The sequence below is a fragment of the Sinocyclocheilus grahami genome, unplaced genomic scaffold (genome assembly GCF_001515645.1).
Source record: "Sinocyclocheilus grahami isolate Dianchi unplaced genomic scaffold, SAMN03320097.WGS_v1.1 scaffold995.1, whole genome shotgun sequence".
NCBI lineage: Eukaryota > Metazoa > Chordata > Actinopteri > Cypriniformes > Cyprinidae > Sinocyclocheilus > Sinocyclocheilus grahami.
This window is the reverse complement of record NW_015506174.1, coordinates 646,621-661,914: the sequence shown is the minus strand read 5'-3', so window position 1 is coordinate 661,914 and position 15,294 is coordinate 646,621. Positions and strand designations below refer to the sequence as shown.

Below are 15,294 nucleotides of genomic sequence, written 5' to 3'. Positions count from 1 at the left end.
ACTATTGTCATTTTGCATTATTGACACTATTTTCCTAATTAATGCTGTTCAGTTGCTTTGTCACAATCTGTATTGTTAAAAGCGCTATATAAATAAAGGTGACTTGACTTGACTTGACTTATTGTTAGGAAAAAATATATATTTTGAATAAATGTTGCCAACACTGATAATTCTAATAAAACATCAGCATATTATAATGATTTCTGAATGATCATGTAACACTTTAGACTGGAGTAATGGCTGATGGAAATTCAGCTTTGCATCACAGAAATAAATTATATTTTAAAGTATAATAAAATAGAGACCATTATTTTATATTGCAATAACATTTTGCAAGATTACTGTTTTTTCTGTGTTTTTAATTAAACAAATGCAGCCTTGATGAGCATAAGAGACTTCTTTTAAAAAAACATTACAAGTCTTACTGATCCCAAACTTTTGAACGGCAGTGTATGTATGTGTATGCATGTGTATGTGTATATATATATATATATATATATATGTGTGTGTGTGTGTGTGTAACATTATACCACAAGTGCAGTCGTGAGCAAAACTAAGAACACAAAGGAATGTTGCTTAAGTGACCATGCAATTTGAATAATTACATTTAAGCTTGCAGTAATTCTGTGAACATGTTTCAGTTCAGATATACAGAAAGCTGTACATGAGCTATACAGTACATTGTATTTGGTGAAGCCACAGTCTATTTTAAGAGTGAGATAGGCAGAACAACAACACCCACACAAATGACAAAATTTTCCGATATACAGCTAAAAGCTTTCTCACGCATACTGAAACAAAAGCGACTGACTAAAATCAAACATGTAGTAAAACCAGTTTAAAGCACTTTGTAATTTGTTCTTTAATTCACTGTTATGATATGAGTCATTAGAGCATATCAGCAGTGAGATACCTAAAATGACAAAAAAACGAAGAGTATGTGTCACTTTGTCATTTTCCCACAATTGATTTGTTCAGTGTTATTTAAAATGAGGTTCATTCTTTGCGTCGTAGCTGTTGTTAAGAAAAAATAAATATATATATATCATATATAAATATATGTGTGTGTGTGTGTGTGTGTGTGTGTGTTGAGAAAGTGACATTTGTGACAAAGTTTGAGCATTTCAAGAAAAGTTGAGTAGCTAGTGTAGATATATTGCTGCTTTTTTTGTGAACCTCAACATCGCCAAGGCTATAGCACAAATCACTAACAACATGCTTAAAAGCTTTGTACATAATTTTATTAATCTTACTTTTTTTAATGCATTCTTGCTGAATAAATATAAATAAAATAGTAAGTCTTAGGGCCCTATTTTAACGATCTAAGCGCATGGTCTAAAGCGCACGGCGCAGGTGCACTCAGGACGTATCCAAGTCCACTTTTGCTAGTTTAACGATGGGAAAATGGTCGGCTTGCCCAGGCGCATGGTCTAAACAGGTTGTCCCTATTCTCTTAATTAGTAATGGGTGTTTTTTTGGGCGTAATGTGCAATAAACCAATCAGAGTGTCATCTCGCCGCCATGGCAGGTTCGCTATTTACATGGCAGAAATGTTTGTGTACTGCTGCGTGTCCCTGTTTGTGTAATAAGGAAAGTGTACGCGCGTTGTGCATCTGCCTATAGGCACATATTACTAACGCGCTCTTTAAATGACAAAGAAAAAATATTGCGCCAGACTTTAGACCATGTTTTTGTTTGTCAATTTAACATTTGTAAAAAACACTTGTACCACGCCTTGCGCGTTGCGCCGGGTGTATGATAGGGCCCAAAATGTCAAAATCACTTGAGTGCCCTTAATAGTCACTAGAGGGCACTCCATACCATTCAGTTGCCACTGTGTCATAGACTTCATCTCCCATAATCCTTTTCCTGGACTAATTATCACTGATTGCATTCTCCTGTCTCATTAACCCTGTTAGCTCACTCTATAAAATCTGGTTAATTCAGCCATTCATGGCTAAGTCTTGCATGTGTCATATCTGTATTTCTAAGCCTTGTTTCCTGGTTTGTTTATTTGCCTGTTACTCTGGATTTCTCTATTGATTCAGCCCTGAACTCTGTCATTGTTTTGGATTGTCTGATTGTGTATGACCTTGGCCTGTTTTTTGACAATGTTTGTGAATTACTCCTTCAATAAATTGTGTTTGGATCTTCATGACAGAAAATTTAGCCAACTATGGACCCTGAAGTAAGAATCATCTGCCTGTGTCAAGCTAATCGATTCCTCAAGGACCAGATCCAGGACATTCTAGACGTTGCCAATTTCTCTGACCTCGTAGACTATGCTCTCACACACCACACATGGAGCTTGGCCCACCATGATCACCTACCTTTCCTGTTATAATGGTCGCTAGTTCTGTGCTTTCAGCATCTTAATGTGCTGTGGTTCCTACACCAGAGCCAGTTCACAACATGGCTGCTGCACCAGAGCCTGTTCACAGCATGGCTGCCACACCATAATCCTCAGCCATCATGGCCACTACGCAAGAGATCTCTGCCATCATGGACGCTACACCAGAGTCTTTAGCCAACATGGATTCCACACCAGTGTTTCCGGCCATCATGCAGGTTGCACTTGAAGCTACAAAGGCAGTCCCTAGGCATGTGAGACTGGAGTCCAGTTTGGTGGACCCATCACTGGTGTCTGTATGGGCAGTTGGCATCCCCAGGGCATGTCTTCAACTCTCTCAAGTCTGGCAATACTTTCAACTTTTGTTATCCTTCCAGTAATGGCTGTTGCCATTTTGTGTCTGGGCCATACACACTTCCTTTAAGGGGAGCAACGACCACTCTAGATCATCCCGAGGCGGCACCCACTCCAGATCCTTTAGTGGCAGCAGGCACCTAATCCAGTCCATGAGCCTGCTCCGGAGTCCGTTCCTGTCCATGAGTCCGCTTCAGAGCCCACTCCAGCCCCAGAGCTCAGTCCTGTGTTGCCACCAGCTTCTGAGCTCTCAACCTGCCCTGACAGGACCACTGAGGTTGTCCTTGTACTCTCTGTCTGCCTTGATACGATACAGAGATCATCTCTTAACCCTTTGTCTGCCCTGTTGTGTGCCAAAGAGGCTGCTCTTGAACTCTCTATCTGTCCCGTTACAGCCAATGAGACCATCCCAGAATCCCTTGCCTGTTCTGTCATGGCCAAGGAGGCTGTCTCTGAACCCTTAGCCTGCACTGTCACGGTCAGAAATGCCATCTCAGAACTCTCTGTCTGCCATGTAGCAGAACTGTCTGGCTGTCCTGTTATGGCCACAGAGGCATTGTTAACCTTTCTGTGCTCTGTGCTGCCTGATCCACTGTGGTGGTTTACTGCTCCACCTGCTCCTCCATGATGGACAACTGCTCAGTCTGAGCCATCTTGGTGGTCCCATACGCCATGAGCTCCGCTGAAGTGGTCTTCAGCTCCACCCTGGTGGTCTTATACTCCAGAGTGCCTTCTGGTGCCTATCAAGGGCAATCCATCCTATTCCATTGCCACTCTGTCATGGACTTCATCTCTCATAATCCTTTGCTTGGACTCATCATTACTGATTGCATTCATCTGTGTCTCATTAACCCTCTGGGGTCTGAGAGGGTTTGGGGGCACTGAAGGAGTTTTAACATGCCCTGACATTTGTGTTTTTTTCAGTATCTTAAAAACAAAATCAAATATGATTAAAATTGGATTGGCACAAACTGGGCTACAATAATATGTGAGCAGCATGAATGTACATGTTTGTGTTTTTGAGAAAACAACATATATGTGTTGTTAGTGAAAAACGAAAAGTCACTGAAATAAGGCCCTAAAACACATACAGAACATTTGTTCACAAGACCTTTGAGAACAGGATGTCATAGACTAGAGTTTTTGCCACAAAATGATGTGAGAATTGTCCTGTTTACTCATTCACAGAAATATATATATATATATATATATATAGAGAGAGAGAGAGAGAGAGAGAGAGAGAGAGAGAGATTTAACATTTGTAAAACATCTTTTGTGATTCACACCTGAGAGACAAAGGGCCTTCCATAATGAGCCATCAGTTAGTAATGTGTCTGTGAAGCTGGAAACAAAGAATGTGAGGAGAGTAAAATAATGGGGGTTAGTATTTGTATTTTATTTACAACACAGTATAATAAAAATTTACACAGTGAAGGTCAAAGATACATTATTGAGCACACTGATCTAAACACTGAGAACAGTAACTTGAACAGTAAGACACAGTTGTGTCATTGGTGAAACATATCCTGTTCAAATGTTGAAACAAGTAAACCATACCTGATATTTCCAGTGTCTGCTGCTGCTTTCCATGGATTCAAGAAAAAAAATAATACATCGTCAGTAGTCATGGAGTTTATTTTACCATATATTATGTTAAACATTAGCCCAAAGTAGTTGAACATCTGATGATGGTACAGCGCTGTCAGAGAAAAAAAACATCTGTTAGCATGTTGATATAGGAGCAACTATATTATCACATTAGCAATCACTAATATTGGTCACTCATAACGCCTAAATAAAAATAAATAAATAAATATATGATTTTATAGTCATAAACACAAGCGTAATTTGTATGTATTATACAATACAAAAATATTTTATATCTGGGAAACTAAATTATTATTGTTAAGGATGTCATAAACATCTACATATATTTGCGAACAGAGTCTAAACAGTCTGAAGTTTTGTCTAAACATTCTTTAGTGTTACAGTGTAAAAACTCATATTACTTTTATATTGTATAGTTTTCTATTTTATAGAACATTAAAAACATCCTGGCATTGTGAGACATTTAGATGCAATGAAATGAAACATACTACATAATGTTTCACTTGATTATACATGTAGTCAGGAATTATAGTTTGGAAAAAGTCTAACTAGTAAAATATGTAGGGGAGCACGCGGCACAACCTAACACTTTTTGAATTTCTCAGTTTGTGTAAATCCACGTGGGGTTCAGAGTATAATTTTTTTTATCCACATTAATTTCACACTTGTCTAGGTACAAATATTTCTCTTTGTTTCAAAATTACAGTGTATATATTTGTATATAATGTATTTACCTCAAAAGAAAGGAAGTGAAATGTGACAACTAGGTGGGGTACATTGTAACATGACCATATGACAGCTTAAAATGTTATCTGATCCAATGAAAAAAAACAACAACAATATTTTGTCAATAAAATGTAATTATTAACTTTTTCAAATAAAATAATGGCATTTTTTAAGAATTAAAAATAATCTAATTTTGGAGTTTGATAATGAACACATCACAACCATGCTTGCGTAAATAACAGATTGGAAATTAAAATAATAGGAGATTTATCGATTTTATTTATTTATTTATCTTATTTTAAATGAATGCTAAAAACTGAGATTTACTTGATTTTTTTTTTTTTTTTATTAACTGATTTAATTGATTTAATTAACTGGATTTAATGGAAAAAATTACTTCAGCCAGAAATGTACTTTTATTATGGTAAAATAAATATTAAATGATATATTCAAAAGGCTTTTGAATGTTGGCGCTCTTTTTTAAAGTGTTGATATGGCAACTAGTAAATACCGTAAATTCGGTTATGCTAGCATGTGTGGAAATATTTAAACCACATGTTACAACTAACCCGAAGTTAGTTTGTTCCCCGTACTCCTTTACAAGTTTTGTCACAGTAACAATAACAGCTAATGCAAGTAGGCTAATAAAAGAAAGACTTACTCATGTAAAGAATCTCCTCCACTGGATCAAGCTGCCAGTCGCATCTCCTTCTTTTTCTGAGGTAATCCAAAGCTTATTCCTCTCAGCGCATCTTTTTCTGAGGTAATCCAAAGCTTATCCCTCTCAGCGCGTCTTCTTACAGAAACGAACAGTAGTCGAGATGAACTTGAAAAGTCTTGTTGCTTTGTTTACGGAGGTGATGTGGGTGTTTACATGCCGCACGTCTCACATGGACTATTGTAATATCAAAAGCGAAAGTAGCTCGTGGGCGTGATCAAATTAGAGATAATGATGTCATACGGAAAAGACTGGACATCGCGTTGGCTTCATTTGGACTACTTTATCAGAGAATATTAGTTTCTCTTCAGGAACACGAGCTGTGTCGGAAAACGCTTTGGGAACATCCCCAGCGTAACCATGCTCTGAATCACATATGAAATCAGTCCAATAGATGGGCGAGACATCATGGGCGAGTGACGTTGCGACCAGGAAGCTATAAAAGCACGTGCGGTGGATCCGGCATTTTTTAAATGAATCTTATCACACCAGACCGTGTTTACTTCTCTGGTTGTTGGCTGCATTTTATTCTGAGGAATTAAAATGAAGTATTTCTTCTGACTATGAGATCTTTTTCTGAGGTAATCCAAAGCTTATTCCTCTCAGCGCATCTTTTTCTGAGGTAATCCAAAGCTTATCCCTCTCAGCGCGTCTTCTTACAGAAACGAACAGTAGTCGAGATGAACTTGAAAAGTCTTGTTGCTTTGTTTACGGAGGTGATGTGGGTGTTTACATGCCGCACGTCTCACATGGACTATTGTAATATCAAAAGCGAAAGTAGCTCGTGGGCGTGATCAAATTAGAGATAATGATGTCATACGGAAAAGACTGGACATCGCGTTGGCTTCATTTGGACTACTTTATCAGAGAATATTAGTTTCTCTTCAGGAACACGAGCTGTGTCGGAAAACGCTTTGGGAACATCCCCAGCGTAACCATGCTCTGAATCACATATGAAATCAGTCCAATAGATGGGCGAGACATCATGGGCGAGTGACGTTGCGACCAGGAAGCTATAAAAGCACGTGCGGTGGATCCGGCATTTTTTAAATGAATCTTATCACACCAGACCGTGTTTACTTCTCTGGTTGTTGGCTGCATTTTATTCTGAGGAATTAAAATGAAGTATTTCTTCTGACTATGAGAAGTTAGATATACAGGAGCTCTTGGGAATAAATAAATAAATTTTCTCGAGTGAGAGCACACGTTTACCTCTCTTCCTCCAAGGATGTTGAGGTGGTCAACAGGGGCTGCTGGGTGGGAGAAGCCCCAACCAACTGTGTTCCAGCTCCTCATATAGGGAGCGTCACTTCTCGTACTCCTCAGAATTTAGAGTCAGAGTGGCGCTCCCGGGCCGAAGGCTTCTAGCGGAAGGCGGATCTGCAGACCGTCATTCCCACTGGATAGTCTTCAGCTAAAACGTCCTGACGCCTAAGGCCCAGGGCTGCGTTTCCCGAAACCTTCTTAACGCTACATCGTTTGTAAGTTATACCTTAAGTTGTACCTTTACGTTAATACGTGTTTCCCGAAACGTTCTTAGTTAAGTATACCTTCCGTAAGTCATTCGTTCATAAGGTTAGTCTGGACCACTCTTAGCTATACCTGATCGCTGTTCACAGTTCACTCCGCTAGTGGCCACCACTGTGCAAAAACCTTCTTCACATTTCAGTCGATATGATTGCAATTCTGTGGCAAGAAAAAGTGCAGAACCAAATAAATATTACAATTCTAAATGTGTAATACACCCAGTGTTCAATTAGTGTTCAATTAATGGAAGTGTTTTTATGCAAATAATAAAACTGTCATTATACTGATGGTTGTTAGTTTTTCCATTATACAAAGGCACATCGGCTGGCAAAATATTAGGCAGCACATAATTAGGAGTCTATTTAAAGGGAATGAATGTGATGGGGAGTTTGGTCAAACTATGGAAGCGAGACAGCGAATAGTTGTCCTAAATCAAAGACGGCTGTGTCCGCGGAGCCAGTTAGTGTATGTGTATTTCATAATAGTGTCAGAATAGCTACCATGTCAAAAGATACAATTCTACAAAAATATCGCCTGCCACAGGAGCAAATTCAGCAGCTTTTACATCTTTTTGGTCCAACTTTGTCAAGACAAACTCGACGGAGCTACCCCCTAAGCCTAGAAATTCAGCTGCTGGCGGCTTACCGTTTTTATGCTGTGGGGAGTTTTCTGGAGGTGTTTGGGGATGGATATGGGCATATTTTAACATTTTTTATATAAACACAATTTATAAAAAATTATGCACAAAAATATATATTTTCAGACCTTGTTTGAAAGACCAGAAGATTAATTCCTGTATTGTAAAATAAAATCTATATACAATTTTATATAATGTTTATATACTTTTTTTTTAAATGAATTTTTTTAGAGGTATTTATGCCATTAATATATATATATATATATATATATATATATATATATATATATATATACACACACATACTGTATATATATATATATATATATATATATATATATATATATATATATGTGATATGCAAGGTTGCATTTAGTTTGAAATTTGATTATTTTATAAATGCAGTGAACCCCGATAAATGCAATTTCTAATATTTCTAAAGTACTTCTTTATAATGAACATCACTTTCTCAATACTTTACCCGCTCTATAACGCAGTGAAAGAGCTCCTGTAGTGAACAATCGATTCTCGAGCCATCGATATCAACCTATTCAGCACCACCGCCATGGACAGCACCTGCTAACGTCGCACGTAAGAAGGTTTACCTTAAGCAGCATCCTAAGGTTTCGTTCGGGGAACAGACCTAGGAAAGGTATACCCTTAGTTAAGGTGTATCTTTAGAGTCTTCGTAGAGCGCTAAGAGACACCGTTATCGGTAAACGCAGCCCAGGACTTCTGAGGGCCGGCCCCCTCTGGGGAAGAGCGATGTACACCTCATTATAAAGTGGCCGTCTCTCCTCAGTGCTCTCAGGAGATCGATCTGCCATGCTGGCCATGTTTCTAGCATTGAAACACTTTCTCCCAGACCTAAGAGGACGCCATGTGTTGCTGCACCGACGACACAGTGGCGGTTTCTTAAATCAACCACCAGGGAGATCTGCGTTTGTGCTCCCTTTATAGGCAGGCGCACCAGATCTTTATAAAGTGGCCGTCTCTCCTCAGTGCTCTCAGGAGATCGATCTGCCATGCTGGCCATGTTTCTAGCATTGAAACACTTTCTCCCAGACCTAAGAGGACGCCATGTGTTGCTGCACCGACGACACAGTGGCGGTTTCTTAAATCAACCATCAGGGAGATCTGCGTTTGTGCTCCCTTTATAGGCAGGCGCACCAGATCCTTGTGTGGTCCCAGGGCAAACTCCTCTCGCTGGGCTGTAACATGCTCCGCCATGGCTTCCTGCTCTGCTGTCATCACCCGGCTGCCCTGCTCTGCCTGCACCGCCATGGCTCCCTGATCTGCCTGCACCACCATGGCTCCCTGATCTGATGAACTCACTGTCTGCCCTGTCATGACTAAGGAGGCCATTCATGAACTCACTGTCTGTCCTGTCACAGCCATGTAGGCCATCCATGAATTCACTGCCTGTCATGTTACGGCCATGGAAGCCGTTCATGAACTCCCAGTCTGTCCTGTCACAGCCATGGATGCCGTCCATGAATTCACTGCCTGTCCTGTTTCCCATTGGTTTGTTCTTGTCTTGTGACCCTCTTGTTTGCTATAAGTAGCCATCATGTTGCCATTGGCTCTCGTCATGTATTGATGTTGTAACCCGCTGTCGGTGAGTCAAGTCTGTTCATGTCAAGTCACGGATTATTGTTTGGATCACACTGTAAATAAACTGCACCTGGGTTCTTCACTACGCTCGCCTTCAGTGGACTGATTAGTTACAGGTACTTGGTTTGTTTGTTTCAGATTTTTTTAAATCGGTTTATCAGTTTGTTTTTCTGCTTGTTACTCCGGATTTTTCAGGAAAAAAAATCTGAAAAATCCCCAGGGCTGAGGACTAAGAACTTTTAAAAGTTCCCCTTGAGAAGAAAATATTTTGAAATATTGCCCATTCTGATTGTCTTGTTAGACAAAGACACTTGATAAAGAGGTATAAAAACTGCTTTCTCATTCTCTAGCATATGTAAATATGGCACCTTTTAACCCATTACATCAGTCTGTCTGCTGTTATATTTGATTCAATAACTTTGGGGAAGATTTTCAGTGAATAACAACTTTTTTCCCCCACCAAATTTGTTTGTTTGTCACACAAATCTATGACTTCAGGAAACTTAGAATATAGCCCACAAGTTTTATATTGTGGTTTTGTCCCTTTTGGAGTTTAAGCATCACTGCTTTTACACTGACATGTTGTTCTTTTGTTAAAGATTTTTCAGCTAGAAAACAATCAAAATGAGAGATATATATATATTAGGGCTGGACAAGTTATCACGTTAACACATTAAGTGATTAACGTCGACAATTATTTTATCGCCCATTAATGCAGTTTTTTATTATGAAAGTCCATTGCTCACTGGCTCTGAATTCACCTACAGACAAACCATGGATCACAGGAGGGGTGGGATGGGTGTCATCACGCATCTCAACCAATGAGAGCATTTGGGGTGGGCCTAAAACTGCAGCAGCGCAGCGCTCACATGAACGCTCCCGATAAAATTATTTTGGCTGAGCATTAACATTCACAAACCACCGTCAACTGATTCCTCGTAATAAAGAATGCAAAAGCAGTGCTGCACGGGGTATTGGGTTTCTAGTCTTGGTGCTCTTTGGGTGTAAGGGATGATTCAACTCGTAAGAATAATAGTAGTCCAAGGCACTCGAATCTTATTCAAAAAGTTTTAAAAAGCCTTTATTTCATCATGGCTTTAAGTTTTAAGAACAGGTGACAAGTACACCTACACGTTGCGGCTTTTTTGACTTTGTCAGGGTGTGAGTAAACACAATCGGAGTTCATTTTGAGCAGCAATTAATTAGTCAAATAACAATCACCTCGTCGTTCTACACAGGACAAACAGTAGAGAGGAAATTCGACTATTACATATCAAACACAATATAATGTATAAAGGAGAGGAACTTTTTTTTTTTACTTAAATCTATAAATCAGACTCCACAAATCAATGTATGTACATGGTATATATTTCTTAAAAAAACACACACACACACACAAGATCAACAATATAATACTTCCAGATCTGAATTCTTATTACAAAAAAGGTACATGGTCTAATTCCCCATTTAAGCTTGGAAGTTTAATTGCTTTCAGTATATAGATTCAAAACGAGACTCTCTGTAAAAGCCTATTGACCCTATCACCTCCTCTTATTGACCTGGGGACATGTTCTATTCCGATTATCTTCAATGTACTTGGGCTACCATGATTTTTCTCTTTATAATGAAGAGCCATAGGATACAAAGGGTTACAAACTCGAATGGCGTTCTTATGTTTTGCTAATCTGATCTTTAATATCCTTGTAGTCATACCTATATAGAAACAACCACATGGACACTCTAACCGATACACTACAAATGAGGTATTGCAATTAATAAATGATTTAACTTTTTTTTTAATTCAATGTGTGAAGTTACGTCTTTAAACATATTTGTCTTGACCATATTGTCACAGTGATTGCAATTGCCACATCTGTAATTTCCTGCACTTGGACATAACCAGGTACTAAATTTCTTAGAGGAATGATGACTTCTCACTAATTTCTTTAATCGTAGGTGCTTTCCGGAATACAATGGAGGGAGATTCAGGCATGACTTCCCTGAGATGGGGATCACTCATCACAATTTCCCAATTATTTTCTTAATTCTATTCGCTACTGTACTGTGTAACGAAATAAACCGAATTATCAGAATATTTTTATTTACGTTTTTGTACTAATAACTCCTCTCTACTGATGCTTCTTGCTTTATTAAATGCATTGTTGATCACCCTGTTTTTGTACCCTCATTCCTGAAATCTGAGTAATTTCTTGAGCCCTAAAATCAAAATCATCTTCCTTGTCACAGATTCTTTTTAACCTCTGAAACTGTCCGAAGGGAATATTGTCGATCAACTCAACCATGAAGGGTGAAAACTATCTGCTCTTAAAATAGTATTTCTATCTGTTTCCTTCCTAAAAATAGTAGTATGTAATACACCATTGCCTTCTTTAAAAGTCCAAGAAATGTAACAGTATGTAGAAAAATCAAGACTCAACTTCAAATTCACATTGGTATTAAAGTATGACTGAAAGACTAACAGATCTGCTTCTGAACCTATCCATATCAAAATTATATAATCTATATATCTACCCCACTACATCACATTCTTTAAATATGGATTTGAATCAGAAAATAAAAATGTATTTTCCCAAAATCCTAAAAACATATGCATAATTTGGGGCAAAACAGGCACCCATTGCTGTACCTTTAATTTGTTTATAGAATTCATCGTGAAACAGAAAGAAGTTGTTAATGTCCATTCTGCTAATTGCATAATAAAACATGCCGTTGGCCTTTCAGTAGATGATCTCATATCTAAATAGTATGATAATGCTTCCAGCCCATATTTATGGTCTATATTCGTATACAATGATTCAACATCCATAGTCACCAGTATAGATGATTCTGTAGTTTTAATTTCTTTAACGATATTCAATACATAAGTTGTATCTTGAATGAACGAGGGGAGTTCACTAACCAATGGTTCAATAAAATAATCCACACATTTTGAAGCCGGCTCTGTAATAGACCCATTACCACTAATTATAGGGCTCCCTGGTGGATTTTCCAGATTTTTGTGTACTTTTGGAAGCATATAAAAAGTAGGAATCCTAGGATCTTTACAAAATAGAAAATCACGTTCATTTTTTGAAATCCATCCCTCATTTTCAGCATGTAATAAAATGTTAGTCAATTCATTTAATACTTTCTATTGGATTAAATTGCAGGCGCTGATAGTACTCACAATTTTGTAGTTGTCTAAAGGCTTCTTTGATGTACTGATCTCTGACCCATACAACAACTGCACCTCCCTTATCCTCTCTTTTTATTACAAGGGGGGAATTAGACCTTGTACCTTTTTTGTAATAAGAATTCAGATCTGGAAGTGTTATATTGTTGATCTTGTGTGTTTTTTTTTTAAGAAATGTATACTATTGTAGCGAATCAGCTCATGGGGAAATATGAATAATTAATCATAACTAGTTATAATTAATTATAAATATTTAGATCCGCTGTAGATATTTACTTGACCTCTCAGGGTCAACTGTCTGTCAATTCTAAGAACGTTAATTTCCTGGTTAAGGGAAATAACTTTCTTACTGTACAACTCTACACAGAGCTTGTAGCATAAATCTGCGAGATTAGGGACTCCAGTTGTGAGCAAACAATGAACAACGTCAAGTGTGATACAAGTAAGACTTTATTAACTACATAAACACTTAAACTAGTCTAACATACTACATACACATACACACATGCACACACACACACAGTTGGTATAGGAAAGCGTTAAAGCTTAATGCAGTAAAGAGGAGAGAAAATAAGAATAAAGTTATTATTGTACCATTTGATATTCAGCAGATTTACAGCCTGAAGGAAACATCAGATTCTTAGTTCAAACACACCTTTGTAAAAAGGTGCAAATGATACCTAAGGTATCAATTAATAAGACTAAGTCTGATACTTGCACGTCTCGCTCGTTTAGATCATCAGAAGGCGAATTCATAGATACTAAACATGGTAGGATAACATATAGGCAAGATGACAGGACTGAGTGTTTCCATCATAAGCCTGCATAAAACAGTATAAAATCTCAAAGACAACATACACAATGATCTGAAGGATATGTGTGTTCATTCAAAGAAAGGTTTTCCTATGGATTAATTAGAAAAGAGTCCATTTCTACTGGGCACTCTGTCTCTTTCTAATTCAAAGGCAGTGATTTTCCCTACTTACATTCCATTAGGTCGTAAATGGCTCTGGTTTAGCAAAGGTATCGTGGTTGCCATGGTAACCAGTGGCCTGTGGTCATTCGCAGACATCCTGGCGCCCAGTCTATTGGGTGAGGGGTCTGTGACAACTTGTTAATCTAATGAATAGCTGATTTGTTAAATCAAATGAAAAAATGAGTTTTTGATTGGTCCAGACGCTACACTATGTACATACATACATTGATTTTTGTGGAGTCTGATTTATATATTTAAGTTTTTTTTTCCTCTCCTTTATACATGATTATATTGTGTTTGATTTAATTTGATATGTAATCGTCGAACTTCCTCTCTACTGTTTGTCCTGTGTAGAACGACCAGGTGATTGTTATTTGACTAATTAATTGCTGCTCAAAATTAACTCAGATTGTGTTTGTTACTCACACCCTGACGAAGGCAAAATAGAACTTATAGCCATGATGAAATAAACTTAAAACTTTTTGAATAAGATTCGAGTGCCTTGGACTACTATTATTCTTACACTGTCAACTGATATTTTTAACAGAAAAGAATGCAACGTGCTCGTAATCACGACTTCATATGTGGGAAATAGGAAGTTTCCAATAGTACGTAAAGACAGCAGAGAAGCGCTCTCACTCAGCACAGTGGAGTGCATCGTTTTGTTAACTTTGTGGTTTATAATTTTGAGTCGTTTGGGACGCGGTGACACACGGCCCTCTCACAGTATACATACGCAATCATGCAGCAAATATCATAAGTTCCTGGCCCACCGAGCCAGCTAAACGAACCGTGCCAGAGCGCGGCACGGAGCGATCACGCTAGTCAAACGAACCGGGCTTTGGGAGTGAAGCGCTCGGGCTCAAAATGCCTAATGTTAGTACACATTTTATTCTCCCGCATCCCGCACACACGAGTCTCTACCCACCCGCACCCGCACTCGCACTCGCCCATCTAGTGGTGTCCCGTGCCACTCTGTTGCGTTGGGTCCCGCGATAGTGCAGGTCTCTACTCGGAAAGGAGCCTGTTATAATGTTAAGATCGAGACTTTGGGCTCTGAGCATAACTTGTTTTTCTATAACAAACTATAAAATATTTTCTATAAAAATGTTAATGCCCAGGTAATGGCAAACAGCTTGTTTTATATTTAATTTGATTACATTACTGTTATAAGCTGAGATTTACAAGAAATATTTTAACTGCTACTATGTAAAAGGAATACTGCTGTAAAAAAAGCACCTCATTTGTTTAAAGTGTTTGCAAACCAATTGTTATTGCACTTTTGTTCATATAGCAGTACTTGAAATGAAAAATGAAAAAAGTGCACAATACACTACTTTTGAATACATTATTGAATTTTGTGCATAATGTGATTAATCACAGACAATCATATATATATACACACAGTGGTGTGAAAAAGTTTTTGCCCCCATCCTGTTTTTATTTTTATTTTTTTTGCACATTTGTCACACTTGATTGATTCAGATCATCAAACTAATTTTAATAATACACAAAGATAACCCGAGTAAATACAAAATGTAGTTTTGAAATAATGATTTCATTTATTAAGGGAAAAAAGCTGTCCAAACCT

At 38.0% G+C, this 15,294-nt stretch overlaps 1 long non-coding RNA gene across 1 annotated transcript in view; it reads right to left on the bottom strand.

Moving 5' to 3' along the window:
• Window positions 1-1,841: 1,841 nt before the first annotated feature.
• The window catches only part of LOC107565345 (uncharacterized), a 17,794-nt gene continuing 4,341 nt past the window's right edge, over window positions 1,842-15,294 (bottom strand). Inside the window, exons 2-4 of the long non-coding RNA XR_001606364.1 lie at window positions 13,177-13,184; window positions 13,078-13,084; window positions 1,842-1,852 (exon numbers count right to left, since the gene is read on the bottom strand). This is a non-coding gene — a long non-coding RNA (uncharacterized lncRNA). The remainder of the gene's footprint in view (window positions 1,853-13,077; window positions 13,085-13,176; window positions 13,185-15,294) is intronic.